The sequence below is a fragment of the Equus caballus genome, chromosome 31 (genome assembly GCF_041296265.1).
Source record: "Equus caballus isolate H_3958 breed thoroughbred chromosome 31, TB-T2T, whole genome shotgun sequence".
In the NCBI taxonomy this organism is placed as follows: Eukaryota; Metazoa; Chordata; class Mammalia; order Perissodactyla; family Equidae; genus Equus; species Equus caballus.
In genome coordinates this window covers 1,240,947-1,268,744 of record NC_091714.1, presented here as the reverse complement: position 1 = coordinate 1,268,744, position 27,798 = coordinate 1,240,947, and the positions used below count along the sequence as shown (strand labels likewise).

Below are 27,798 nucleotides of genomic sequence, written 5' to 3'. Positions count from 1 at the left end.
ATTGGAGATTCAACACAATCCCTATCTAAACTCCAACTTCTTTTTTATGCACAAAAAGACAATCTGATCCTAAAACTCATATGGAAACGCAAGGGATCACAAATAGCCAAAACAATCTTGAAAAAGAACAAAGTTAGAAGACTCACACTTCCCAATTTCAACACTTACTATAAAGCTACAGTAACCAAAATAGCGCGGAAGTGGCATAAAGACACACGAATAGAACAATGAAGTAGAATTGAGAGCCAGAAATAAACCCATAATCCATGGCCAATTGATTTTTGGCAAGAGTTTCAAGACCATTCAATGGAGGAAAAGCATTATCCTTTCAACAAATGGTAAGGGATAACTGTATATCCACAATCGAAAAAATGGATTTGGACCCCTACCTCACATCATATGGAAAAATTAACTCAAAATGAATCAAAGGGATAAATGTAAGAGCTAATGCTACAAACTCTTGCAAGAAAACATATGGGTAAATCTTCATAACTTTGGCTTGGTAAATGATTCTTTGATATGACACCCAAACCACAAACACTCAAAAAAAAAAAACAGATAAATTGAACTTCATCAGAACTTAAAACTTTTTTGTGTTAAAGGATGCTATAAAGAAAATGAAAAGACAGCCTACAGAATGAGAAAAAATATTTCCCAGTTGTATATCTGATAAGGGTCTAGAACCCAGAACATATAAAGAACTATTAAAACTAAACAATAAATGTCAAATAACTCAATTTAAAAAATGGATAGAGGACTGAATAGAATTTCTCTAAAGAATTTCAACAGTATTTCTCCAAAGAAAAGGACTTCTCCAAAGAAGACATACAGATATACAAATGGCCAACAAGGATATAAAAAGATGTCAACATCATTAATCATTAGGGAAATACAAATCAAAACCATGAGATATCACTTCACGCCCATAGAATGGCTATAATAAAAAAATTAAAAATAACAAGTGTTGGCAAAGATGTGGAGAAATCGGGACCTTACACATTGCTAGTGGGAATTCAAAATAACGCAGCCACTATATAAAAGTTTGACAGTTCCTCAAACTGTTAAAAGTAGAATTACCATATGACTCAGAAATTCCACTCCTAGGTATATACCCAAGAGAATTGAAAAGATATGTTTAGACAAAAACTTGTACATGAATTTTCACAGTAGCATTATTCACTATAGCCAAAAGCGGAAGCAACCCCCAAATCCATCAACAGATGGACAGATAAACAAAATGTGGTGTATCCATATTATGGGATATTTTTCAGCCATAAAAAGGAATGAAGTACTGATACATATGGCAACATGTATGAATCTTGAAAACATTACGCCAAATGAAAGACATCAGCTACAAAAGGACACATGCTGTAAGATTCATGTTACATGCAATATTCAGAAAAGGCAAAGCCAAAGAGATACAAAGTAGATTAGTGGTTGTCAGGGGGTGAGGGGCTGCAGGAACTGGTTCGACTGCTAATAAGTATGGGGTTTCTTTCTGGGGTGACAAAAATGTTTTGGAACAGACAGTGCTGATGATTGCGCAATATACAAATATGCTCAAACCAACCGAACTGCATAGTTAGAAACGGTGAATTTTAAGGCATGGATATTATATCTCAATAATTATAAAAATACATAGTGAAATATTTACATATGAAATAGCATCTTGGATTTGCTTCAAACTGGCCTTGAGGTCAGGGGTGGGAATAATGAAGAGACCGGCTGGGTGCTGACTGTCGTTTAAGCTCGTGACGGGACACGGGGTCATCAGAACATTGCCCTCTTCATCCCCCACCCTCTGGATGCCGGGCAGCTGATGACTAAGAGCCACACTGTCTTTTCCTTTTGTTCATGTATATTTTTTATTTTCCAAAATAATATATATTGTTTTTTTTAAAAAGTGGGAAAGCATTTAGAAATAACATCATCTCTTCAGTTTAAAAAAAAAAAATTCCACCAACATATTATCTTTGTGTGTCTGCATCTTAAATTTCCCATAAGATGACAGCATATTCCACAGATTCTACTAAGAATAGAGATTTTTTTAAATCATGGTCAAACCATACTCACTAAATCAGAGCTAAGCTCCACTTTTTAATTCAACTCTAGCTTGTCCTTCAGTGAATAAATCAAGAAGTAAGCTTTGGACAGGGCTCACTGCAATGGGCCACCACTCTACAAATTCCACTGAGTTACCATACGCACAAATGCAGCAAATTCTGTGGGGCTTTAAATGTGGAAACTTTCGTTATTGTATCTTTTCCCTTGGAACTATACAGCTGTTCTCTTGAATACTACTTATCCCTGACGGCAAAAATAAAAAAATAATAGTGGCCATATTTTTGTAATTCACAAATTTCATTAGCACTGCACAAAAACTGGTAATAATAGAATTATGTGTAATAGGAATCCTATGTGTTGAGGATAACTAAAATGCTGCAACTTATTTAAAGATAAATTTTTCAAGTTGGGCTTGTAAATCATTTACAAAGAAATCGAGCAGAACTAAAATTACAGCCCAACTGTCACATTCCTCTAATGTGACCACAGTGTGCTCGGGGCTGGAGGCCACAGCCGAGTCTTTGCAGAGCCGAAAGCTTTGCCAGACCATCAGGAACAAATCGCTTCCACTCGCCAGATATTAGATCAACAACCATTAAATATAATAGGAACCATCTTCCATGGCCATGACTCAAAAGCTACAAATACAAACAGTTGCGAATATGTCCCTGGAAGTGGAGGCATCGTGTCACAGCGACGGGCCCACGTGCTGCAGGCACACCTTGGTTCTAGCTCTCGAAAGCCCTGGGGCCTCTCAAACCGGAGGACGGCAACAAGCTCTGAGGGACTGCAGCCAGAGATGGCCTTTTCTCTGCTGCCTCCTTTGTAAGTTTCTTGTTCTCTGCATCCAGATTTACAAACACTTCCATTCCCCATGAGTTACCCACATCGGCCCCTATGACTGCTCAACAACACATGTCACCATGTGAGTTTTAGGAGGGGAAGTAAACGACCCCAACTGAGCAAAAGCACAGCACAGGTTTGGGCTCTGGCTCTGATTTCATTTGCACACTGGCATTGTGTAGTTGGCTCCAGCGTGTGCACGGCTGACAACGCTTGCTGCTGGTAACTAGCCTGACAGGTGGCCAAGCTTCCCCACCCTCCCTCACTTGCAGCGCACTTGACCTCTCTATTCCATGAACTGAGTACAAATAAGACATCAGTTACCAAAGGGTTGGATTCTAAAGGTGTCCTGAGCCAGAGGTCTAAATTCTATGATTAGTGACTTACTTTTCTGAAAAGTTGCAAACTCCTCTAAAACATAACACACACACACACAACTCATTTCTGAAAAAACAGCAATGTCTTTCTGCATTTTAAAAAATGTATATGTGCTTTGATTTCACAGCCCTCTGCTCATGACAGTCCCTCCGCACCAAAGTTTACTGTTTTTTGTCAGAGCATCTAACACTGCCTATTGTTATTTTGTTTATGTTTTCACGTTTATTGCCCGTTTTCTTTAGGGGATGAAGTTCAGTGAAAACAAGGATCCCGCCAGCCTTGTTCACTACTGATTTGCACGGCACCCAGTATTTTTGGTTGAGTGAATAGATGAATGGACTACACTTTATACATAAAATTATATTCTCTTGCCTTTACTATTTTAATAAAACTGGATTGCTACTAGTTTTCTTAGGTCAGTTTTCACACTCTTGAATGCAGTTACACATTTATGTAAAAGAGTTAGGAAGCAATGATGTTTTCTGGAATTAAAATCAACACTCAACCTTCGTTCTGTTTCTCTATTGGAGTTCATCCTCGCCAACTCTCTCCTTGAACCAACAAAGAATATCACAATATTAACTCTTAGCATTGAAACCAGCACATAAGAACACTTACCTACATTCTAAAGTCTTTGATTTTACAGTAATTATCTTCAAACATTCTCTTTTCTAACACAGATATAAACAGAATAACAACTTCATACAGCTACTAAATATGAGAAGCAGGAAGTGAACTCTCCCAAGCTCTTTTTTTTTTTAAAGATTGGCACCTGCGCTAAAATCTGTGGCCAATCTTGGTTTGGTTTTTTTTTCTTCTTCTCCCCAAAGCCCCCCGGTACATAGTTGTACATTCTAGTTGTGAGTGCCTCTGGTTGTGCTATATGGGACGCCGCCTCAACATGACCTGATGAGGGGTCCCATGTCTGCACCCAGGATCTGAACTGGTGAAACCCTGGGCTGCCGCAGCATAGCGCACAAACTTAACCACTTGGCCACAGGGCTGGCCCCTCTCCCAAGCTCTTGATCCAGCATCCCCCTACCCTACCATTGTGGCATTACACTTATCATCCATCCACAGGGTAAATATTCTTGTCCATCTTCCATAATGGATATTTGTCATTTTTCTTGTTGTCGAGCACCTTTTGAAAACCTTCCACACACTTAGGAAATACCCCACTACCAGTCGTGCATCTCCAGACAGAGGCGGGGAGACTGTTGTCCCAGCGCCCTGCGTGTACTGTGTAGCTTTGACCTAGGTTCATCTATCGGATGTACACACCCACAGGAGACCTCTATCTGGAAATGAACAACGGACAGAAGCAGTGTCATACAGTCATTATCCGTTCTGTCACTGAGCCTGGCCCAGTTTCCTATTTTTATTCCTATTTTTTATTAAATGAGGATTTAACTCTATTGCCAGTCCTTTGGCAGAACACCCAAACTTGCCGAAATTTTAACTTTCGTCCTATACAACTCATAGCTTTATATGTGTTTTTCAATTTGCATGTGATAAAGAAGTATTTGTCAAGGTAGATGGATACAATGTGTTATTTTCACAGTTTCTTAACTGAAATAAGAATCTTAAGCTCTGACTTCCGAGGATGCCTCAACCTAGGCTCAAGGAGAAGCAAACTTAAGAAAAAACAGATGCTTGGGATGAAGTTACTCCTTGAAGGAGTGTTATCGCCAGAACCGTGTCACCATGAGCCCATACAACTATTGATATCAATTCAACACATACTTCTGAGCACCTTTAGTGTCTACCAAATAACATGCTAGATGCGGAGATGCAGAGTTCACAGGCTATGAAAGGGAGGGCGGAAACCAGGAAGTAGATGATCAGGTTACAAAGGAGCTCAGAGGTGAGGCACAAAACTCATTCAGGGAGGGCAGGGCCTCCCAGAGGAGAACATGCCCAGGTAAGTAGGGTTTTGAAGGACAAATCAGAATTAGCTAGGGAGATGAGTGGAGAGGATGTTTTCCAGAAAGAAGAAACAGCACGTGCAAAGGCACAGCTGAGTGAGAGAACACAGCATCTGGAAAGGGCACGAAATTTGGTGTGGTTGAGGCAAATTATTTTGGAGGAAAATAGGAAATGAGATTAGAGGAGAGAGTAAGATATGAAATTAGTCTTATATTTCATGCTCAGGAGTGACTGGGAACTACTGAAAATGTTTTTGTCTGGGAGCGAGTAACGGGGCTAAATAGGGATTCAAGGAGAATCTTTCTATCTCCTGAGAAGGATCCTAAAGAGTGATGCCTAGGAGGAATCTGAGGATCTCCTAAAGACAGCAGGCCTCTAGGAAGGTCTTGGGCACCCTGTTTTAACAGGTCATACGTTTCTTGTGTTCAAAAGATAGAAAAGTCAGAGACAAAGCGCCATCCACTGAGATTCCACATCTGGGCACCACAAACAATGGAGCCACAAAGACACAGAACAGTCTCCAAAGGAAAGGAGCTCTGTTGTCATAGAGCCACATGGGTAAAGAGACCTTAGACCCATCTACTGCAATGACTGCCGTTTGTTTTTTCCTTGAGACTCTTGAGGGAAGTGACAATCCCATAAGGAAGTGGATCATCCACTGGTAATCATCCTCAAGAGGAAAGCATGTACGTGGACATCTGTGTGCTTCTTGCCCAGTTGTCCTGACTAGAACCACCGGTACAACCACAAACAGAAGTGATAAGAGTGGACATTCTTGTCTTTTTCCTCATCTTTGGAGGAAGTAGCCAGTCTTTCAACACTAAGAATGATGTTAACTGTGGGTTTTCCATGGATGGACTTTATCAGGTTGAAGAAGTTCTTCTATAATGATCGTTTGAATCATTCATAAATGGGCATTAAATTTTGTCAAATGATTTTTCTGTTTATTGAGATGACCATATGTTCTCTTCTATTTATTGATGTGATGTATTACATTAATTTATTTTCTTTTGTTAAACAGACTTTGTATTCCTGGGGTAAATCTCACTTGGAAATGGGGTGTAATCCTTTTCATTTATTGCTGGATTGGATTTGCTAGTAATTTGTTGAGGATTTTTGCATCTATATTTATAAGAGATATTGGTCTTAGTTTTCTGTTCTTTTGAGATGTTTTAGCGGATTAATACTGACCTCATTGAATGAGCTGTGACGTGTTCCCTCTAATTTTGTGGAAGAGTTTGCCAAGAAGTCGTGTTAATTCTTCTTTACATGTTTGTTAGCAGTCCTCGGTGAAGCCATCTGGGTCTGGGATTTTCTTTGTGGGAAGTTATTATTTATTATTATTATCATTAAATCTCTTTACTTGTTAAAAATCTATTAAAATTTTCTATTTATTCTCAAGTCAATTTCAATAATTCGCATCTTCCTAGGAATTTTTCCACTTCTTCCAAGCTACCTATTAACTGTTCCACAGCAGCTCAGTAGTGAGGTCAGTAGTGATGTCCCCACCTCCATTTCTGGTCCTAGTAATCTGAGTCTCTCTCTCCCTCGGTCCGCTCTAGCTCTTACTCTTCACTTCCCTGCTTAGTAACACCATATATTCTAACATCTGGAGATACAAATTTCTCATCCAAACAAAACTTTAAATTATTTGTATTTTCTACCCATCTATGAGAACATTTTAGTGTGAAAGATTCTATGAATATCCTTTGAATTCTTCTGTGAACTATTTAAAGTGCAATTTTATAAGATGACTTATCTAGAAAATAAAATAGCTACTTATTCATTGGTAAAATTCTAAAGTGTGCTGAAAGGCCACCATGGTATCTTGCAAAAACAGCACCAATCTATGATTCTGGAGCCCTCTATAATACTTGTTCTGCTGTGACCTAGCTCTAAAATTTTCAATAAGTCACTTGTTTTCTTTAGGTTACACGTGGAGTCAGATGATTTTAAGGTCCCATCTAGTACCGATATTCGATCATTGTTTGGTATAACCCGGCCATATAGTGAGATAATACATTCACATCAGTGTTAGAGAATGGAAGGAACAGCAGATACAACTCTGTTCAGAGACAAAGAATGAATACAGGGCTCATGGCACACCAATCATAAGGTCGTGCTGCTTGGTGCATATTCCCTTTTCACAACTGTCTTTAAAACTCAGAGACTTATTATTAGATTTTCTTGAGTCTGACAACTAAAAGGAATCAGAGCCATAGAGGAGAGCACGAAGTGTTTCAGATTCTGAAATTCAGCAATAGGGGAGAAAAATAGACATCTATCAGGAATTCTCTTTTCTTTCTTTGTTTTATAATCTGACATAAATCATGGAAAGCCAAGGGCAAAATTAAAAGGCAACAGAATATTTTCCAGTAGTTCACCTTATCCTTGGAAATGAGGCTTAGCAACCATTACCCAGATGTGCTTAATATAGCTTAAAACCACTGTGCTCTGGTTTAACACGTGGTGCAGTGACTTAACTTCCTGAACCGAGACCACCCATCCTTGAGAACTTTCCACCTTTCCTGAAGTTGGTGCAGCGCAAACCTTGGTGAGTGAGGCAAAGGCACCAAGGAGGGGGAAAGGTGAAGGTTAGAGAACGGAGTTTTCTATACACATTTGTACACGTTGTTAATGATAAATAAGGGCAATAATTGTCGAGCTTTCACATCCATGTTGGAGTAGTGCTTCCAGTAGAAAATAGCAACACTAATCCAGAGTTCCAGATTTCATCTCTGTTAAACCCAGCACCTTTCCCACATACTTTCACTTAAAGGAGTTTAGGCCAATAACCACACACAAGACTGAGGGATCACTTTACAGAAGTCAATCCAGAAGTTGCCAGCATGCCTGTAAGACTTCATCTCTGGAAAATATTAAATTATCCCTCTGTGCCAATAACAAAAACAGGCTCAAAGGGAGTAAAAATGAAGAGCTGTGCTAATAGTTAAAATGGGAGTGAAACCTTCTGTGGTTCCTAAGTTGAGGACTTTTTCCTTATAAGATTCCCTTGAGGAGAGGCTGTCAGAAGCATCATCATAAGCCTTGTATCAGGACCACATCCCCCATGTGCTTTGCATGATGCCAGCACACTTGGGCCTCTCTGTCTTCCCCATTAATTCCACATGGGTCACCAGGTCTGCACGCTCACTCTAGCAGCTATCACACATGGCCATTAAATATTTGCGAGGAAGCATTTTCCAAATTATGTCAATTATTTTTAAGAACCCTGATTCTAGCTACCATCACTATAAATCTGGATATATTTATAGATATCAAAGTATCCCGTTTAAAGTATGGAACTAAGGAAACTGGCTTATTCTGACATAGATTGCTTAAAAGTGAAGAAAAATGCTACAAAAAAGATGGCTTTTTTAATTCCAGTTAGCCCTCCCCAACATGTACGAACATGGTTATTCACGAAAGAAATACTTATTGAATGCTCTTTGAGCCAAGCCATGCCATAGGCTCTGGGGATTTGTTGAGCTAACAAATTGATCAGATAGTCAAACAGGACTCACACAAAGGAGAGATCTTACCCAGGATCAAATCCTACTAACAATTTCATGGATGCAGCCACCAAGAGGCACAAGAAAAGCAGGGAGAGGTCTGAGACCCCTGCACAGCCTTCCAGGTCCTTCCTTCCCTCTCTGGCCTCTGGGTAAGGCATAGGGTTCAGTTCTCATGGTGGGGAGACTTCAGGTTATGAAACAGCTCCATTTCACACCTCAGACAGTTGTATAGCGCACATGGCATTTTCTAGGGAGCCATAACACACAGATCCATAGACCAGATTGATTTACTACACATGGTCCTAACCCACAGACATCCTGCTGAAAGCATCTCATAGATAAGAACTCTCTTCCCAGCAAGTACTGTGAGTCTGTTTACCAGAGGTTGGTTATCACCATATTAACACAGAGCAGTCCAGGTTACCTGCCTCTTTTCTTCTTCCTGCAGTGCTCCCTGGTATTCCTAGTGATTGAGAGAGAAACAGATCACAGGCCAGCTGCCTTAACACTTTCCTCCCTGGCATTAACTAAGACAGGTGTGATCCCTTTTGGAAGCATCATCATAAGCCTCTTCTCATGTAGCTTATATTCTTCTGGGAGAAGCAGCCAATAATCAAGCAGACACATAAATAGACAAGATGCTTTTAGAGAATTGTGTGCTGTGAAGAATGTAAAATAGGGGGACAGGATAGAGAGTGAGGGAGAGGATGGCTTTAACTTGGGGGGTCAGAGGAGGCCTCTCTAAAGATTTGATTTGTGAACTGAGATCTGAAAGACAAGAAGCCACTCACGAGAAAATTTCTGGAAAATCATTCTAGTTAGGAAGTAGAAAAGTCCTAAAGTGGAAAAGCTTGGTGTGAAATGAAAATAATTTAGAGACTTAAAAACGTGCCTAGATGGGTGGAACTTATTGGATGGACGGAGTCTGGGGAAGCAGGCAGGATCAGATGATACGAGATCTTAGATGCCACGGTAAGGAGCTTTGATCTTATTCTAGGTAGAGTGAAGCACTATCGGCAGGTGGTAAAGAAGAATGGCCTGATCTGATTTGTGTTTCAGAAATATCATCTGGCTGCTGTGTGGAGAACAGGCAGGAGTGGGAAAAGACAATGGTTTCAACAGAGGTTGTAGAAGAAAAACACAGCAAGGAACAGAAGGATCTGAGTTATATATTAAAACTATGGCCAAGAGCACGTAAAGCGTATCTCAGCAAAGTTGTTTCAAAACACATGGCCAAGGTCCTTATCTTGGAGGATATTATTATATACCGAAACTTCTACAGCCAAAAGTGTACCATGCCAAGGATTTTTTTCAAAATAAATAGAGTGTGTGTTGGGGAATGGGGGAGACGAGATGGACAAGACGTGAGTTGACTGCTGTTGAAGGCAGGTGTTGGGTATATGGAGATCCTTATATATTGAATATACGCTTACACCTTTCCATAATAAAACATTCGAAACTGAAAAGTGGTGGCAGGTCTCTGCTGGTCATGGGGTTGTAAAATACCGTGTGAGTGGAACCGCCAACCCCATGCTCACCCTCCAGAACATCTCCAGGGGATGCTTCCATCTCTGCCCAGAACAGGAGGAAACGTCTTTTGAACAGAATGTGCTCTTTTTAAGGCACTTTAATTGGTAGAAAGCTCTTTGTTACTTTGAGCTAAAATCAATCTTTCTGAAACTTCCAACCATGGGACCTAGTGCAGTAACTTGGAAGCCAAGGAAACAGGATCTCTGAGTTACATATTAAAACTACGGCCAGGAGCACGTAAAGCATATCTTAATAAAGTTGCTTCAAAATACATGGCCAAGGTTCCTTATCTTTTGAGGATATTATTATATACTGAAACTTTTAGAACCAAAAGTATACCACGCCAAGGATTTTTTTCAAAATAAATAGGGTGTGTTTAACACCTTTAAACAGGATAATTTTTTAAAGATTGAAGGACAACTATCCTATCTTCTACAAGCTAAAATCCTAGTCCTTTAAGTCATTCTTAAAACTGAAAGGAGATATTTCTTTAGAAATAGTTCTTGTCGTGTTCCTCCTCTTCTTTTCTCAAGTCCATGTGCTCTGAGCTTCCCTCTAGGACCTCACAATTTCAGTCAAAGTCTCTCTTTTCACTGGTTTTTTTCACATATGTCTTTAACATGGTCAAGCTTCTACATATTGAAAAATATTTATTTATCCCAATCATATTAAGTAATAGTTCTCAATCTGTTTTCTTCTTCAATACACACAGTGAGTGACTTTACTTCTCTGATACACTCTCATGAACACGATAGGTACAAAACTAATTTGTAGCTATATAATTTCCAGCATTCTAGCTATAATTTAACCCTGTTCTGTCTTAATGAAGAAAACATATCTCAGTATAAGTAAGATGTTATTTGGGAGGCAAACTGGAATCCTCCCTAGTTTATTAAAACAATTTGGTATCTTGAGTACCTTATCATTAATAAGAAACCTTAGCACATAATTCACAACTGATTGGGATACACATTATCATTTCATGGTTCAGAAAACTTATTTTTTTGTACTATCAGTATATGAAAACTTGAAATGTTTTGCATTTGTGAACGCCCTCATCCATGGCCACTTCCCATTCTCTCTGTCCAGGGCTGGTCAGAGGTATGAGGTACACCGGGCTGGGGTCCAGAGAGGCTGGCTTCCTTCCAGGTCCTGGCTTAGCCTTACTTTCACGACCCTGGGCAATCACTGAGCATCACCTACTAAACAGAGTGGTGGAGCAACAGGAACTCCTAATGTTATAATCTTGTCCTAAAACTGCATGACGGTGACAAAACCACCAATGGACAGTGTGGTCATTCCCAGCCAACAGGCAGGTGAGTGACCACCATGAGCCGGAACGCACCAGATGTGGGCTATTGTCTGCTCACCACACGGCCCAGACGGCTCTGTCCTTTTCCCCTTGGGCCGGCTTTCTCGCTCGTTTGTTCTGTTTTTCTGCCTCATTCCACATCAGCTATGTCCTCGTACTCCTGGCAGTTGCTTTGCTGGTACCAAACCCACTAACCCAAGAGTTGCCGCGGAATCACTGGTGTTAGGATAGTTGATTTGACCGCACTGTCACCTCAAGTGTGCAGAAACCCAGCTCTGTTCTTCTAACTGAATTGAGCCGAGCTCTCCAGGAACACCAGCTCTGCAGAAAGACTGCCGATCTTGCCACATCACACCCCTTAGTCACTTCCACTGTAACACTCCCTCTTCTGAACATTCAGCCAACGTCAAGATCTAGACTCGCTCTTCTCAGCTGGACCGTCCCCCTCTGGACGTTCCCTCCTCCTCCGCCCTCCCCACACTCCACGTGGCACCTGGGAGCCTGGGAGTGCTTGCAGGAGGACTACAGTGGCATGAGGGTTAGGGTGGGGATGGTGCTCAGCCAGCTGCCCTCAGCCCATCGGGTCCTGGGGGTCAGTCCCATCCCCACCATGAGTGACCCTGGTATAACGTGTCACCCTGATCTCTCGGCAGGAGCCACCCCAGGACAATTCTTCAAGCCATCTCCCCTCCACCCACACTCTTGTGAGTTGCTGAGTTCCGGCTGCCACACGTATTTACCCCCTCGGAGTGGGTGGTCCACCTGTAGCCCCTCCACCAAAAGCTCGTGCACCTAGCCAACCACCACATCAGCTACCTTCTACTTCCCTGAGTCCCTCAGAAGCTGAGGGAGATTTTGAGGGTACCAGGATGGCGCACAAGAGTACCTCAGAGTCCTACTATTTAGACTTGCCTAACTATGAATTTCATACCATTGCAGCCACCCTATTGTTGCCGCTGAGCAGGCCTGATGCCATCTCTTCCCTGGTTTCCAGGGGGGAGGTAGGGTACAGATCCTTCTGCCCTCAGATCCTCAAACCTATCACGGAAGGTTCTAAGTCTTAAGCAAAGCTGCCACAGATCCAACTGGCAGGAGCCACCACAACAGAAGAACAATTTTAGGAAAGAAAACCTTCCATGTAAAATCTCCAGCTCTCTTGCCATATGTCTAACCAAGAAGATATGAACTCCAAGCAGTGTGTACGCAAAACGCGTGAACTTTGTGGCACAGACTTCACGGTATCCACTTGGACTATTTTTATTTACTACCAAGTTCTTGGCTGTGTTCTTATGAATCAAAGTGTGTAGACAAACAAGCCTTGAATAAGTGAGTGTTATTCTACATCATTGTTTATACGCAGCTCCCAAATGGTTAGCGTTGGCACTGTCATTTACATAAAATTTCTGAAACCCTTTCTTTACCCTGAATTGCCAAGTGTACATTGTCTTTCCATCCAAAGCAGTAGGTGAAATGAAAGTGTGAAGGTAAAACAGACTGACAGATGGCAACTAGACTTTGGGTGGTGAACACGATGCAGTCTATATCTAACGGTGTATATCCAAAATTTATACAATGTTATAAACCAATGTGACCTCAATATAAAAATAAAAGAAAAAAAACGCGTGAAGTCCATGTCTTTTTTCTCCAGTGCCTTAGGCTGTTTTCAACTTTAGAAATTCTGGTGGAAGCAGCAATAATACCCTAGAGCATTAATACTTTAATTCTTTTCATCCAAAGGGGAAATACAGGTGGATATGTAGCACATGCAGCAAATAAATAAATGCAACTAGTCTCTAAGCAGTCAACTGAGAAAAATCACTATACTTTTTATAGACAATGAAGAAAATGCTTGGGGCCGGCCCCGTGGCTGAGTGGTTAAGTTCACACACTCTGCTTCAGCGGCAGAAGGTTTCCTGGTTCACAACCTGGGTACGGACCTAGCACCACTCATCAAGCCATGCTGAGGCGGTGTCCCACATAGCAGAACTAGAAGGACTTATAACTAGAATATAGAAGTATATACTGGGGGGCTTTGGGGAGAAGAAGAAAAAGAAAAAAAATAAGAGAAGATTGGCAACAGATGTTAGCCCAGGGCTGATCTTTAAAAAAAAAAAAAAGAAAGAGAGAAAGAAAATGCATAACATTTTATTTGCATTAATTACTAATTTTGGTGCTACTACCTATCAACTAGTTATTGGAATTTAAAAAAAATACAGAAGTGTAACCCTATCACAGAAGTAGCTGTTCAAAACACGCAACCATCAGGCAAAACTCAACAGTTAACATGTTGTTCAGAACGTTGAGCCTTGTGGCTCATCACTGCCTCTGCTCTGAGCTCTGGCCCACACAGCACAGTGGGGCCACATGGTGCACGCCTAACTCACAAGGACAACCTCTTGAGAGCTGTGATGCAAATAATCAATAACCAATCCATAGATAAGAAAGACAGAGTGATATCTATTGAGTCTAATGTGAGGACTAGCCTAGAAGTGCTCTCCTCTGCAGGGAAGAAGGCACACTGAGAAGCGTGGTGCACAGCATGCTTAGATACCGTTTCAGAACAAAGAACACACACCAAGTATAGCAGGAATACAACTTTTTTTTCCCCAAAGTCACAAGCAGATGTTTTGCTGCAGTTCAGCACACACACAGCAGGTCAACTTGACCTTGGTTCTCTGAGAAGAAAAGCTAATCTTCAAAGAAGTACTGGTATCAGTGTCAGAGAGAGGGAGGCGTTACATCCTTATCTTTAAAGAGTGCATTCTTTGCTTTGGGAAGACGTGTGAAGCAGATGTACAATGCATGTTCAGTGGGCTGTAAGTCAGGCTGCTCTGGGAAAAACAAGTTTTATTTACGCTGAATCAGATTTAAACCAGAATGGCTTCCCCATGTACCTCAATATGTGAAAACTTATTATTATTCTTATTATTTTCATCAGGGCATAATGAGAGCACCACTTCCAACCTAAAAAGCACTTTTGCAAACTCACCATCTCATCTCAGCAGAGACCAAAAGTTCTAGTTAGCCAACTCCAGAAGCAATTGGAAGCCTATATTTTGTTAGAAATAAACACTGTTATCATAATGATTGTTTAAAAATTTCAAGAAAGCATTTCCAACACAGAATTGTCCAAAATGGCATTCAGCACTTAAGCAGTGGCCTGATGACATCAATGCCCAACTTTAGGAAATGGTCAGCTGGGACTCTAGAGAGGCAGGTCCCAAGGGGACGTAACACCGTGACAACACTACACACGACTGAGCTGAGAGTGTGTTTCAACTTATTAGCATCTTCTTCCAGAAGTTCAGTATATTAGGGGAGTTAATTTCAGGGCAATTATCAAGAAGAAATTTAAACATAAACTAATACTTCTAGAAGAATATCTGACGACAACTATGAATTATGTTTATGACAAATTTTTTCTTCCTTCATGTAGATCCACTGGGAAGATAACATTTACATTTTTGGGAAGATAACTGGCCCCTGGTATTGCAGATCTGCACAGCTCTGGTGTTGACACAAGCTTTAGTAAAAGATCCCAACCAAAGGGCCCATCAGCAAAGGATGTGGGCAGTGGAAGACCCACAGGACACGCCACAGAAAAACCCAGAGCATAGACTGGGGTGCATGCCATGGATAACATCTCACTCTGACCCCCGCACTAGGTGTACACTTCTCCTCCTGTTTGGCTGGAATGTCATCACCTTTATTAGTGAACACAGGCTCAAATAAACATCCAAGCATCTTCAGTCCTTCAGTGATGAAGGCACACTGGCAAATCTTTATTTTACGTGTGAGTAGAGGCCAGAAGCTTCAACGGGGTTGGCGTGACATTGAAAAGCAGCGGTGTTTACTCATTTCTCCCATCATGGTTTTAGAATGAGCACTTTGAACGAAGTTGGTGTCTGAGTTCACTAAATGGATTGCGTTTGTCTTTCTTTCTTTCCTTTGGGAAGAGGGACTTTATTTTTCATTTCACGGCTCCTTTCTTCTTTAATAGTGATGCTAAGGCATTGTTGAAAGCAGCTAACTCGTTCTTTAGAATATTCTCTCACCAAATCTCACTTTCTTTCAGTCCTGCAGATGGACGAGCCTGCTTGTTTGGACAATCCTCGTAGTTCTTGCCAATAATATTGTGACCCCGCTATCAAGCGCAGAGAGAAGAGAAAGCTCGGATCATCTTGCTTGGCTTGTTCAGATGACTCTAATTCTTACGCTTTAACAAGATTGTTTTGTAATTCTACTTTAATTTTCTTCAATTTCTTCCACTATGTTTATTTCATTCTCTGAATGTAAAAATTGATTTATAAATTAAAACCCAATGGACTCTTTCGGCCTTTGCCATCTGCCCGATTGAATGGCAACAGCTGGATTTTGCCATTTCCTTTACACAGATGTACATTTGTGGGAAGACGGTGCTGAATGAATGAGTGTGAATAACGGGCCCTGAGCGAGCATGCAGCTTCAGTGTCTGACACGTTTGTCCTCCTGGAAATTTCAAGGAAATGTGCCTATGTTGTCTGAGCACTAACAGGGCACCAGTGTCTTGACACGACCTTGTGGGGTCACTGACAACAGCAGTGGGTGTGAACCCCCATGCAGGACTAATGTGGCCAACCCATATGTGCCTGGCATTTAGGTTACGTCCATCGTCTCGGTTCGCGTCTGAACACCTCAGTGTGACTGTTGGTGAGTGGGAACATGGAACTCTGAGCAGATGACTGTCCAGACGTGCCCAAGCATCACTATCTTCCCGCAGGCCTGATGAGCACCTCACCCAACCAGCTTGAATAAGCGTCAACGGTAAAGTTTCACTTGGAAACATTAAATTCCATTTAAGGATTCTTGCTTCGTCCCCCTAGTATTTCTTATGAGAGCCCCTTTCTGCTTTAGTCTGATGTTCTGTAACTTTTCTTCATTGATTGGGTCTTTTTCCCTCCAAACCTCTGTTCTTCCCTTCTCTCTCTTGTCTGGCTCCAGTTATTTCCAAGTTGTCTACACTGCTAGGATTCACTGTGTTAAAAGCGACTGGTGGGCTGGAAGCTTAAGGTGATGGACATCGTAGAGTGCCTGAAGTTTCCCCACTCCTCGTCACACTTCTAGAGTCTCTTTGGAATGAAAATGTAGAATTTTAAATTCTTTGCAATTTATTGTGTTCCCACTTAAGATGAAGAATTGTCAATATTCAATATATGAAAGTCTTTGATGACAGGCAATCAGTACCCTTTGAGCTAAACATTTTGCATGATTAAACAAAAAGTAATCAGACTCCTGGGACACGACTCCAATTGACAGCCCTTTCCCGTGCTGTGCCCTCCCCTGCCAGGGAGATGACATGAGCCTCAGCATCTGCACTGATGACAAGCTTCAACGACACCAGGACGAGACTGTGCTCTCAGGCCTTGAGAGAGAGGTTTGAATTCCAGGCTCTGCGTCCAGAGAACTTCCTGGACATACGTACCAGAGGGGACTTCACGTGCCACCTGTGGGAGGCGTCTGCTGATGAGGGGCACACAGCGCCCAGCTTCTTGTCCTGGCAGACGCAGAGCCACACGAAGGGCTTCCAGTGATTCACGGGCAGGGCAGGGATGGACTGGGTGGGTGGCAAGCTCGGGGTCTTCATTAGGGGAAGGACGACAGGAACATCATACAAGCCATGACAAACTTTAGGTCCAGGAACAAATAAACCAGCTCCATTAAAACATCAGTGGAAAAACATCCCCAGTGCTGAGTGTGGGTAAGACACATCAATCCGATTTTGTATCTTGTCTTAACACCGAGCCGTTCCCTGAGCGACAGCAGCCCTCTGCTCGCCTGCTGCTGCGCCCCTCATCTTTGCTCTCACCTCCTGCCTGTTTCCTTGAAACCACTAAAGTCATCAAAGGTAAGTTTCGGGTTAGAAAATAAAAGTTAAACTACCATAAAACTGAAAGATGAGTCTCTAAAGTTTAAAAATGCTTCTGTTCACTTCATGAGCAGATACACTGTCTACACTCTAGTTTCTGAATGTAATTCCACGTGAAGAAAGCAAGCTGACACAGAACGTCCTGCATGTGGTGTGAATCCTGGCAGTGGAACTGCCACATCAACCATATTTTGGTTTCCAGCTTATTGCCTTATTAATATTATCTTTACAGAGTCGTTTCTTGGCAGGAATCCTTTTAAACCATGTATCCATTTTGTAAGTATTAATTTAGAAAAACTAGATAATATAATCCACAAAGCCCCTTAGCAGAGACTGCACAAGAACTATATTACATGGCAATATGCTAAAAACTATCGGGCACGAGAGTGTGCTGCTCAGCTTCTGCTGTAAGACTCCTCACGTTTCCTCATGTCCTCGTGTCCTCGTCGTGTCCACCATGTCCCTCCCACTCAGGGAGGGCACTCGTGTCAATCTGTACACTAAATACTAACAATAGTTTCTTTTTCATTTAATGAATAGAAACATAAACATAAACTAAAGTTCTAATTTTGCTTCCTGAAATAATGATTGTCTTGCACACTCCGCTTGGGAGCCCATGGCATTAACTGCTTCAGGAAGTATAGATGGGGAGGAAGGTGCAGATTTGAAAAAACAAACAACTAGTTAACAGGTGGACCAGTGGAGAAGTGGGGACTCAGCGGGACAGTGCATGGGGAAGGAAGGGCTTTGGGTACCTGTCAGAGTTACACCTGTGTCTGGGTAAACCAGCTGAGTGCAAGAGCATCAAGGACGAGTGGATTTGGAGCAGAAGGTTGCTGAGCTGAAGTTGAGGGGTCAATGGACTGCCCAGTTAGAAATGTGCCCAGCAAGCTGGGGGTGTGAATCAGGTCCACAGAGGAGTGTGAAGCATGAATGAGATGTGGGAGGAGAGCCAACAAAACACGACCGTGTGGAAATCAAGAAAAGGGACTCTTTGAAGGAGGAAAAAAAGGGAGACAGTGTCCAACTCTGAGCCAAGCTCGAGTCTGATAGAGAAGGAACACGTCTCAAGGAATCAACAACTCAGAGAACATAGCTGATTTCAGCAAAATCCCTAAGCTTGTTTCCAATCATGCAATTTCTTACCCAATGCTCTATCTTTCTAGAACATCCATAATTAGCCTCATAGCCTGTATTTTATGATTTCATTTTTTCCCTCAACCTCCAGAGAACAAAGACCTTGTTTAGTTTACTAAGGAAGAAAATGAGAACTCACTAAGGACATTTCACGATGTACTTCCTCCTTTCTCGTTCAAAACACATCCTAGGAGAACACGAATCCCATCCTGGACCTGAGGGCTCTCCACCCCTCCCCTGGTCGGAGCTCGTGGCTGTGTCCCCCTCACGGAGAAGTCCCTGGATCTTCAGACGCGACTCTGAACGGGGTTGAGTGCCCTCAGCTGTGCTGAATGCTGGGAAACACGTCCAAACTTACGTTCTAACACCAACGGCTCCAACGCCCTTCTCTTTGGGTACTTCCCTGACTTTCACTAAGCCTTGAAAAGGGGACAATAGACATGTTTTCTCAAATAAGAGAATAAAAGATTTTTCCACCCTTTTAGTAACTTTCTGAAATGACTGGAAGACATATTTGTGTCACGTAAACAACTTGTGTAGGCGTTTAACTGAAATGATTGTAAGAGTGAACTTTCAGGAGAGCAGCAGGCCCCGTTAAGGGAATTCTCAGGGACTCTCTGCTTCTAAAGAACCACCTGGCATCCGTGGGAGCCTCGACCAGCGCAGACCCTGCTGTCCAGCAGCATCGCTGGCGTGGCAGCATCACGGTGCCGCCGCCCAGCCGTCAAGCGGGGGAAATGGCGGTTCAGAGCCTGTTGCCCACAGGATCCCTGAATGTTTGTGGGTTGTTTTGAGTTATTTTTATGTGGGCATAAGTTAAAACAAATAACACACATAACTTAAGATGCTTCTCAGGAAAATAAATATGTGGGGAGAGAAATATTATGAAATCCCAGAGGTGACAGGGCCAGCATGTCCCTTCATGCTGTTTTGGAAGGTGAATGAGCACCCACTTTATAAACATGAGTCATATTTCAGCTGGAATAAATGACCACAGCAAACTGATTTCCACCAACAACAGCCACTGAGTTACTGGGGTTTACAATGCTCTAATTCTCTCCCTTGTTGGTATTTTAGACACAGACCACATCCCCACCTGCACCTCCTTATCTCCTTCACCCCTTCGCTGGCCCCCCTTATCAGGTCTGAGCTTCCCCCGCTTCTCTCTGTCTCCTCATTTTCCGCAGTCCCCTTCTACTTGGTCTCCCGTGAGCACGGCCTCCCCACAGTCTTCCTCAGAACAGCAGAGTGATTCTCGAAACACGGCAGGGCACCATGTTTCTGTGATGACCCGGAAAGTAGAGACTTTCAGCTTCCGAGGCTGAGGGGCCTTTGTCAGGAGGACTCAACCCTGTTGCTGTGACTGGAAAAGCCCCCAAGTCGACAGGGAAACAGTGGCTGGCCAGTTGCCAACAAAACATGTTCACGAACAGAAGCCTCGCTGACCGACCCCTCCCCCTTCAAACCTACATCAGACTCTTCTCAGAGGGCCTCCCAGAACCCCAGTGCCTCCACCTCAGTGGAGGAGAAGCCCCACAGGCCTACAAGATCTGCCTTGCTGCTTCCCCTGCCTTCGCTCTCTCTGTCACCCGCTGGCTGTCCCCTGTGCCCTCTGACCTCCCAGGCTCTCCCCACTGGGGGTCCTGTGTCTCTCTTTGCTGCCTGGTCTGCTCTCCCCTCACGGGTGTGGTCACAGCCTCCCTCCCAGTGTCTGCCTCCTCCTTCACTTCTATCCACGGATCTCGTCACCTTTATGACTGTCATTCCCTTATCCACTCAGCTATTGTGAGTCTGCATCCCAGGCACCCACGACCTCTGCTCCCGGAGGACCGCAATGTGTGCTCCCTGCTCCCTGACACCGACAACACGCACTTCACAAATGTATGTCGGGCGGATCACACCCATATTTTTAACAGTGCTACACCTCACAACAGCTGCTGAATAAATATTCGTTGAATAAATTCACTTAATTGTATTTCACTGATGAGGAAACTGGCAACAAAAGAGGTTAACTGTCTCATTAAGGGTACACAGCTGGTGATGCTACAGGCCGCGTTCAAGCCGTCCAGCTGAACAAGGGCTGCCCTCAAACCTCACTTACCCTTGTATAATTATCCATCCCTTTCCCCCTACTAACACTGACACATCATTCATCAAATTTTTATCACCACATATGTAAAAATTATTAGACTGCATTTCTCTGCATACAGGCTGTAATTTGGGGGTTTCAACTGTTTTGAAAGACCTTTGTCTCTCCATCGAGGCTAAAATAGTCACCCTTCACTGAGGTCATCAGTCACAGAAACCTATTCAAGTGCTGGCCGGTGCCTTGTGTGTGGTGTGCGTGGAGTCTGGGTGTGCTGGTGAGCGCAGGACGGGGCAGGTGTGGGGTTCCTGTGAAAACTATCCCACAGCTGCGATCAGCGTGCCCCTGCTCTAAGTGTGCTCAAGGAACCTGCTCTAGGCGCCAGTTCTTTCCCCTTCCCACGTGACTGCTCCTGGCTCTGTCAGGCATCTCACTCGACAACCATTCTGGGTCCTCCCAGCCTTTCTGGTTCCTTCCACGATGCTGCATCCCCCCGGAGATTAAGTAAGCCTTTCTTCCCTCTCTCATAACAAAGGTCAGAAGGAAGTCCTGGCGCCATTTTTCTTTTTAGAAAGTGAGAGCAATATTAAAATATTTCCTGCCACAGTTTCATTGGATCTTTGTAACACACTTTAGAATAGAAATTAGGAAGGAATTGTAGATCTTAAATGTTCTCACCACAAAAAAGAAATGGTAAATATGCGACGTGATGGAGGCGCTAGTTAAGGCTATGATGGCAATCATTTTGCCACATATAAGTGTATCAAAGCAACATGTGGGATACCCTAAACTGACACAATGTTACAAGTCAATTACATCTCCTTAAAGCTGGGAAAAAATCATATGAGCAGCCCCACCCCATTATTGATCATATGAAGTTTGTAGTCAACAGAAAACCCTTGTTTTTTAATAAAATGCTATTATAAAAAAAATTAGAAATGAATTGTCACAAAAGGATAAATATAAAAATAAGATGGAAGGCGGCAAGGCAGGAAGCAGCAATCAGCTGCGCTACGGGTGGGAAGATTGTGGTCTTGGATGTAGGATTTCTGCTCAAAACCTCCCAATTAGTCATTGTGCGACCCTGGGTCAATCGCAGCCTCTCTGTGTCTGTTTCTTCTTCTATAGAGGAATGACAACACCTTTCTAGGACTACACTGATGGCTAAGTAAATATTTATTTTATGTGAACGTGATAACTTGCTACACAAGCAGAAGGATGGTTTTCAGGGTCTCTTCTCCCAGAACAAACTGAAAGGTATTACTATAAAGGTCGTGAAGAGCGAACCGTGGGGGTGTGACAGCTCACAGGTCAGCACCACACCATGTCCCACAGCCCTGGGACCCTCCTATGTCTTGAAGAGGCAAAATGGAGGAATGGAAAGAGCATGGATGACAGCTGCAGGCCACACACTAGACCTGTGGCCTTTTATTCATCTCTAACACCTCTAAATGGCAGGGGTTTTGATGTGTAAAATGAAGAAATCATTCTTTATAACCTGGTAAGTCGCTTTTAGCTCTAAAGTGCTGGTGTTCTAGTTCTGCTAAAATTTAACATGAAGAAACAGATTAACGAACACGTCATAATTTTCTGAACCAACGAAGTAATAACAGAGTGGAACGCTTTTTCCCAGTTAAGGCAATCAATGAAATTCAATAGCGGGCCGCGTACCTGAGGCTAGAACCATGTGGTTGGTTCGAGACAGCCCGATGCACATGTCCCTCCCCTCAAGATCTGGAAGAAGTTAGTGGGTTGGCAGGACAGAGTGGCAGATGGGCACAAATGTATACAGCCTTTAAAGGAAAACCTGAAGGGTTTGTGCAAGAAGAAGGGGGAGTACAATTAACACCAGCAATTCTCTCTGATCAAGAAAAAGCTGCAGCTTCCCGGCAGTTTGCTGGCAAATCACTGACGTGCTGTGGTGAAGGGCCCTACTTGTTGACTCGTGGATTTTCATATAAATCATTGCTGGAAAAACGCAATTTTCAATACTAAAATAGCATGGGGTATAAGCAAACAAAAATCTTGAAGCAGTGTATATCCTTAGAAAATATAAACATCTTAGGATCCAGATCTCAAACTTTTGGAGCCGCAAAATAAATGTGCATGTACAGCTCCTTTGTCATCCAGATCCTGACGTTTCAGTTCCCGTGGTGACTGCACCACCAGCCCACGTTCTGGTCAACAAATGTGATGCAGAATCACAAAATAGGATTAGCTGTACTTTCTAAGTTGGGACATTAGGAAACCCTCCTAGATTATATTACAGCCTACATTTTAAACATAAAATTCACTCCATGTTTCTAATGAGTCACCATTTTAAATGCTTCCAAAGTATTCTGACTACGGAGGTTAGTTTTCTAGAATTCTGCGTGTGGTAGATGGGCACTTCTGCTGAGTTTATGATGAGATAAATACCCTCAGATGAAAAATATTGTAATTTCTTGGCAATATCAAAATAAGTAAAGTTGTTAGAAATAATTATGCTATCATAACACATAAAAATATAGATTGATTTATCTCAGCAGCATTCATTGAGCATATGCCCTATATTGCTGATGCGTTTGACTATGGGGAATAAAAAAAAAAATGAAGATGAAAATTATCCTCCCCCGAGGAACTCAAATTCCACTGGAGCAGCTGACACATAAATTGATAATTTAAGCATGTAACATCCATGTGCTCTCTCCATTAGTATCTAAAACCTGATACTGAAACGCTGAGATCTGAAGCTGACTTTAATTCAGGGGAAATTTCACAGAAGACAGCATTGGAATGAGGCCTAAAGGGGGAGTAGGTGGCTACACCAAGAGGAACAGGAAAAACACATCCCAGCAGGGAAGAACATGGAACGGTCATGGGCAGAGCACGTCCCCAGAGGAGTGCAGCCTTCCCTGGGCTGGGCATGGCACCCTCTGGGAGGAGAAGTTTGCAGGGAGATGAGGCTGGAAAGTAGACTAGTTAAGCAAGACGAACACTGTTGACCAAGCTAAGGAGTCTGAACAAAACTTAGCGGAAGTGGGGAGGATGAAAAACAATTATCATTTATATTTTTCACTAAAAACCTAAAGGGGAAAAATAAAAATTGTAAAGCAATAGAGCAAAATTGTGACTATACTATGCATGAGGATAATTACGATATATACTGAGTAATATAATTACACTGATTATAATAAGTAATTTTCCAGTATAATATTAATGAGCCTTCAATTTTATAATGGAGTCAAAAGATCCTAAAACACTTTAGAGGTATTATTAGGAGAGACAATAATTTTCTTTATTAGACCATTATAATGACAACCATACCATTGGGAGAGTAGCCAAACTAATGAGCCTAAAATATCTTTTAAAATTATAAAAAGATTAAGCACTAAACAAGAGATTTCACTGGCAGAGTTAATTGATTTTCAACAAAGACACCAATGAAATTCAATGGAAGAAGGAAGGTATTTATAATGAGTGCTACTAGAGCAAATAGATATTCATATGGAAAAAAAATCGAATCTTGACCTTTCTCCATACCCTGAAATTAATCCACGATGGATGTCAAGGTGAGAACCATCCTCCTCATGCATGTGAGAGGGGCTGTGACTTGCTCCTGAACTCAGAATACAGCAGATCACGTGGACATGCTCCACACATGAGACTGTAGTGCCGTCTTGCTGGAGGCTCCCTCCCCTGCTGACTTTGAGGAAGCAAGGGGCCTTGTTGGGGACACTACATGACAAGGAGACACAGTGACCTCTGGCACTTCCAGCCACAAGAAGCAGAGGCCTGAAGTCCTAGGATCACAAAGATCCAAAGCCTTCCAACAACTGGAGGGAGCCTGGACGCAGATCCATCCCCGATAGAGCCTCAGATGAGAACACAGCCCTGGCCGACATCTCGGTCACAGCCTGGAGAGACCCTAGGCTGAGAAACCAGCTGAGCTGTGCCCGACTCTCAACCCACAGAAATTGTGAGATAACAACTGTGTGCTGTTTTTAGCCACTGTTACAGAGCAATAGATAGCTAATATAATCGATCATACATCTAAATGTAAATAAGAACTAAAAACTTCCCAGCAGAAAACATAAGGAATATCTCTGCAGCCTTTGGGTTGGAAAAGTTTTCTTTGATGGGCCACAGAAAGTACTAACCATAAAATAAAAATTGCATTTATAAAAATTTAAAACTTATGTTCACTAAAGGATATTATTATAACATAAATAGATAAGCCACAGATTAGGGGAAAACGTTCACAATACGTATATCTCACATATGAGAGTATCCAGAATACATTTTTTTAAAAGTGCTATAATTTGATAATAATAATAATAAAACAATTAAAAATCAGCCTATAAACAAGTGATAAAGTGTTCAATATCACTTACTATTAAAGAAATGCAAATTTAAACCACAATAAACATACCACAATAGCTCAAATTTAAAAGACCAAAAAAAACAAATGTAGCTGAGAATTGGAACCACTGGGTTCTGACGCAGTGCTGGTGGGAGTGTCAACGGTACTACCACCTTGGAAAGCTGCCAGGCAGTGACTTCACAGTGCAGCATGCACCCGCCCGTCGCCCAGCAGGTACACTCTTATATGCTCACTTGAGAGATGTGGGGACATATTTCCCCACAGACACTCGTACCAGAATTTTCAGAGCAGCTGTATTCGCAGTCACCAAAAACTAGAAACAACGAAAGCTCTCCGACTGAGGAATGGTCAAACCGTGCTACATATGGAGGAAGACTGCTCTGCCATTTACAGGAAGGCACCACCAGTACATGCAGCAACACGGATAAATTTCACAACCGATAAGCTGAGCCAGAAATTCCATTCATGTGAAGACCCAGGAAAGACAAGACCAATCTCTGTGCTGGTGTGAGAACACTCTTTTGCTGGGGTGTGGACTTGAGGATCGACCGGGAAGGGACAATCCGAAGGTCATAGGGTGAAAGGAAAGTTCTGCATCGCGCAGGCGCGTGAATCTGAACCTGAAGCTCTGGGCCTTTTCCTGTGTGGTCACCACACCCCAACACAGAGAGAAGACTCGGTCACCCTCCATGACCCAGAACACATGCTACTTTAACACCACTGTGGACACACTGCCAACACTTTGACTTCTCTTATCCTCAATTTTCCCTTTTTAATTCTTATTCAAAAAATATTTCCTTTGTTTTGATTAAAAATATTAAAGTACAGAAAAACATCTTGCTTTCCCCACCACATACATAAAAAATGGTCAGAAAGGAGGGTTAAAAGTGGAAAAGGAGACTTTGCATTGTCGGTCTCTATACTGTACCACATTTTAGACTTCAAAATATATTAACTACGGTGTAAAAATGCAGATGTCTTTTGCAGTGCTCATAGGAACTTAATATCTACAAAACCCTTTTAACTTTAATGCATGTTTATGATTCCTAAAAACTCAGAGAGTATTGGATAAATCATGTCACTATATTTCCCCCCATGATTTAAAATGTTCTGGGTTCAAACAAACAGGTGTGACCTGTGTTTCATCAGAAATTGGTCTAAATCCAATATTCCTCTTGACTTTTCCATTCCTACAAACTAGTGAGGGCTTCTGGACGTAGCATGCTTCCTCCCTGAAGTATGCTTGTGTTTAAAGTGTGTTAATGAGTGGTTTTAGTGCATATCTGAATTTAGAATTTTCTCACCGGTGTTTTAATAGCTCAGGCTAGCCTGAGATCCACCGGCCTCAGGCAGCGTGGATTTCATACAGGTCCCAGGGCTCGTGCTGTCCTCCGCCAGGCTGCAGACAGAGTCAGGGTGCACTGCTGGACCACTGACTTCAGGAAGAGGCATCTGGCTCAGATCCCACTGGAGTTCTTGCTATCAAATGATAGACATGGGTCTTCCTGGAAAAATGGGTAGAGGTCAGTGGTTGAAACCCAGAGTACGGACAGCTGGGCAGTCCATCAGGAAGAGGGCTCATGTGGCAGATGGCCAGCACTCTATCTTCTAGGTAACTTAATGTAGACTCTCTCAAAGTGTGAACTAGGACCCAACGGCAACAAAATCCTAATGTTCTTGTGAAAACTCAAATTTCCAGCCTCTTCCATGGATCTACGGAAATTAAACATCTGGGGTAGGGGCCCAAATAGCTTCATTTTTTTCAGAAACCCTCTAGTAAGTTTTCATGCAAGTACATTTTGTATACCATAGTTTTCCAATCCAAGCATTTGTTGCTCAGCCAAAATAAATCCAGCACTTGTCCAGAGTACGTGAGCCAAAAATCTATAGCAGAACAGACTTTTCATTTTGACTACTGTTGGCGAGAGGTAAGTCATTCACATTTGAATCCTGGAATAAATTCTGCTACTAATGGTTCAAGTGCAAAGTCTTTTGTTCTGCACTGTGGAACGTAATGCACTCTCCAGGTGGAAGTCATAGGCCTGGCTGACTTGGACCGTCTGCAGCACAAACAGTAACAGCCCACCAGTTTCATAGTTCAGTTTCCTACACTTTCTGCTAAAGAAATTCGGTTGGCAACCAGAAATCTTGAAGTCAATACCTTATTTAGGCTTCACATTCCCAATGTATCATTTGGACAGGTTATGCCTACATGATATTGAAAGATCAATTTGCGGTACAACTTTTTGGCTATTACAGAAAATTACTTGAGTATTAAAATAAGTAATGTGACAACAGCAGGCTTCCTAGTGCTCTCGTCTGTGTTGCATTTAAGTTTGTGGTTTGGCTGCTGACTTTGCTAGAATCTGCAGAATTTTCCAAAAGGAAGGTACTGTAGATTTCCTAGGAGAGAAATTAACTTTTGTGATGTGGACATGATGAGACAGGCAGAGAACGTCTGGGAATGATAGACTCTTCAGAACTAGAGCGTTGTACATGAAAACATATTTAAAATCACTCAAAGGTAAAAAAGAGCATTAATGCCACATTAATAAAAATAGAATACATATTGCCTCTCATAGAATAGAAACAAGAAACTTTTCTGAAATCTTGATTGAGAATTCCACTCTAGCCAATAAATCTAAGGTGGAAAACATTTTGCTAGTCCCCACGTCTCCGTAACAAGTAAGACGTGGTCTTCGCTTTCACATCGGCCTCAGGTCCTGTGCATTTCAATCC

General features: G+C 42.3%; 1 protein-coding gene across 30 annotated transcripts in view; it reads right to left on the bottom strand.

Moving 5' to 3' along the window:
- The window catches only part of WDR27 (WD repeat domain 27), a 213,696-nt gene that overhangs the window by 81,583 nt on the left and 104,315 nt on the right, over positions 1–27,798 (bottom strand). For 4 of the 30 annotated variants that reach the window (XR_011434334.1, XR_011434341.1, XR_002805248.2 and 1 more), the window contains one exon: positions 26,364–26,564. The exons of the other annotated variants lie outside the window; for them this stretch is intronic. The gene's annotated coding sequence lies outside the window, so the exon portion shown is untranslated. The remainder of the gene's footprint in view (positions 1–26,363; positions 26,565–27,798) is intronic. 30 annotated transcript variants of the gene reach the window in all.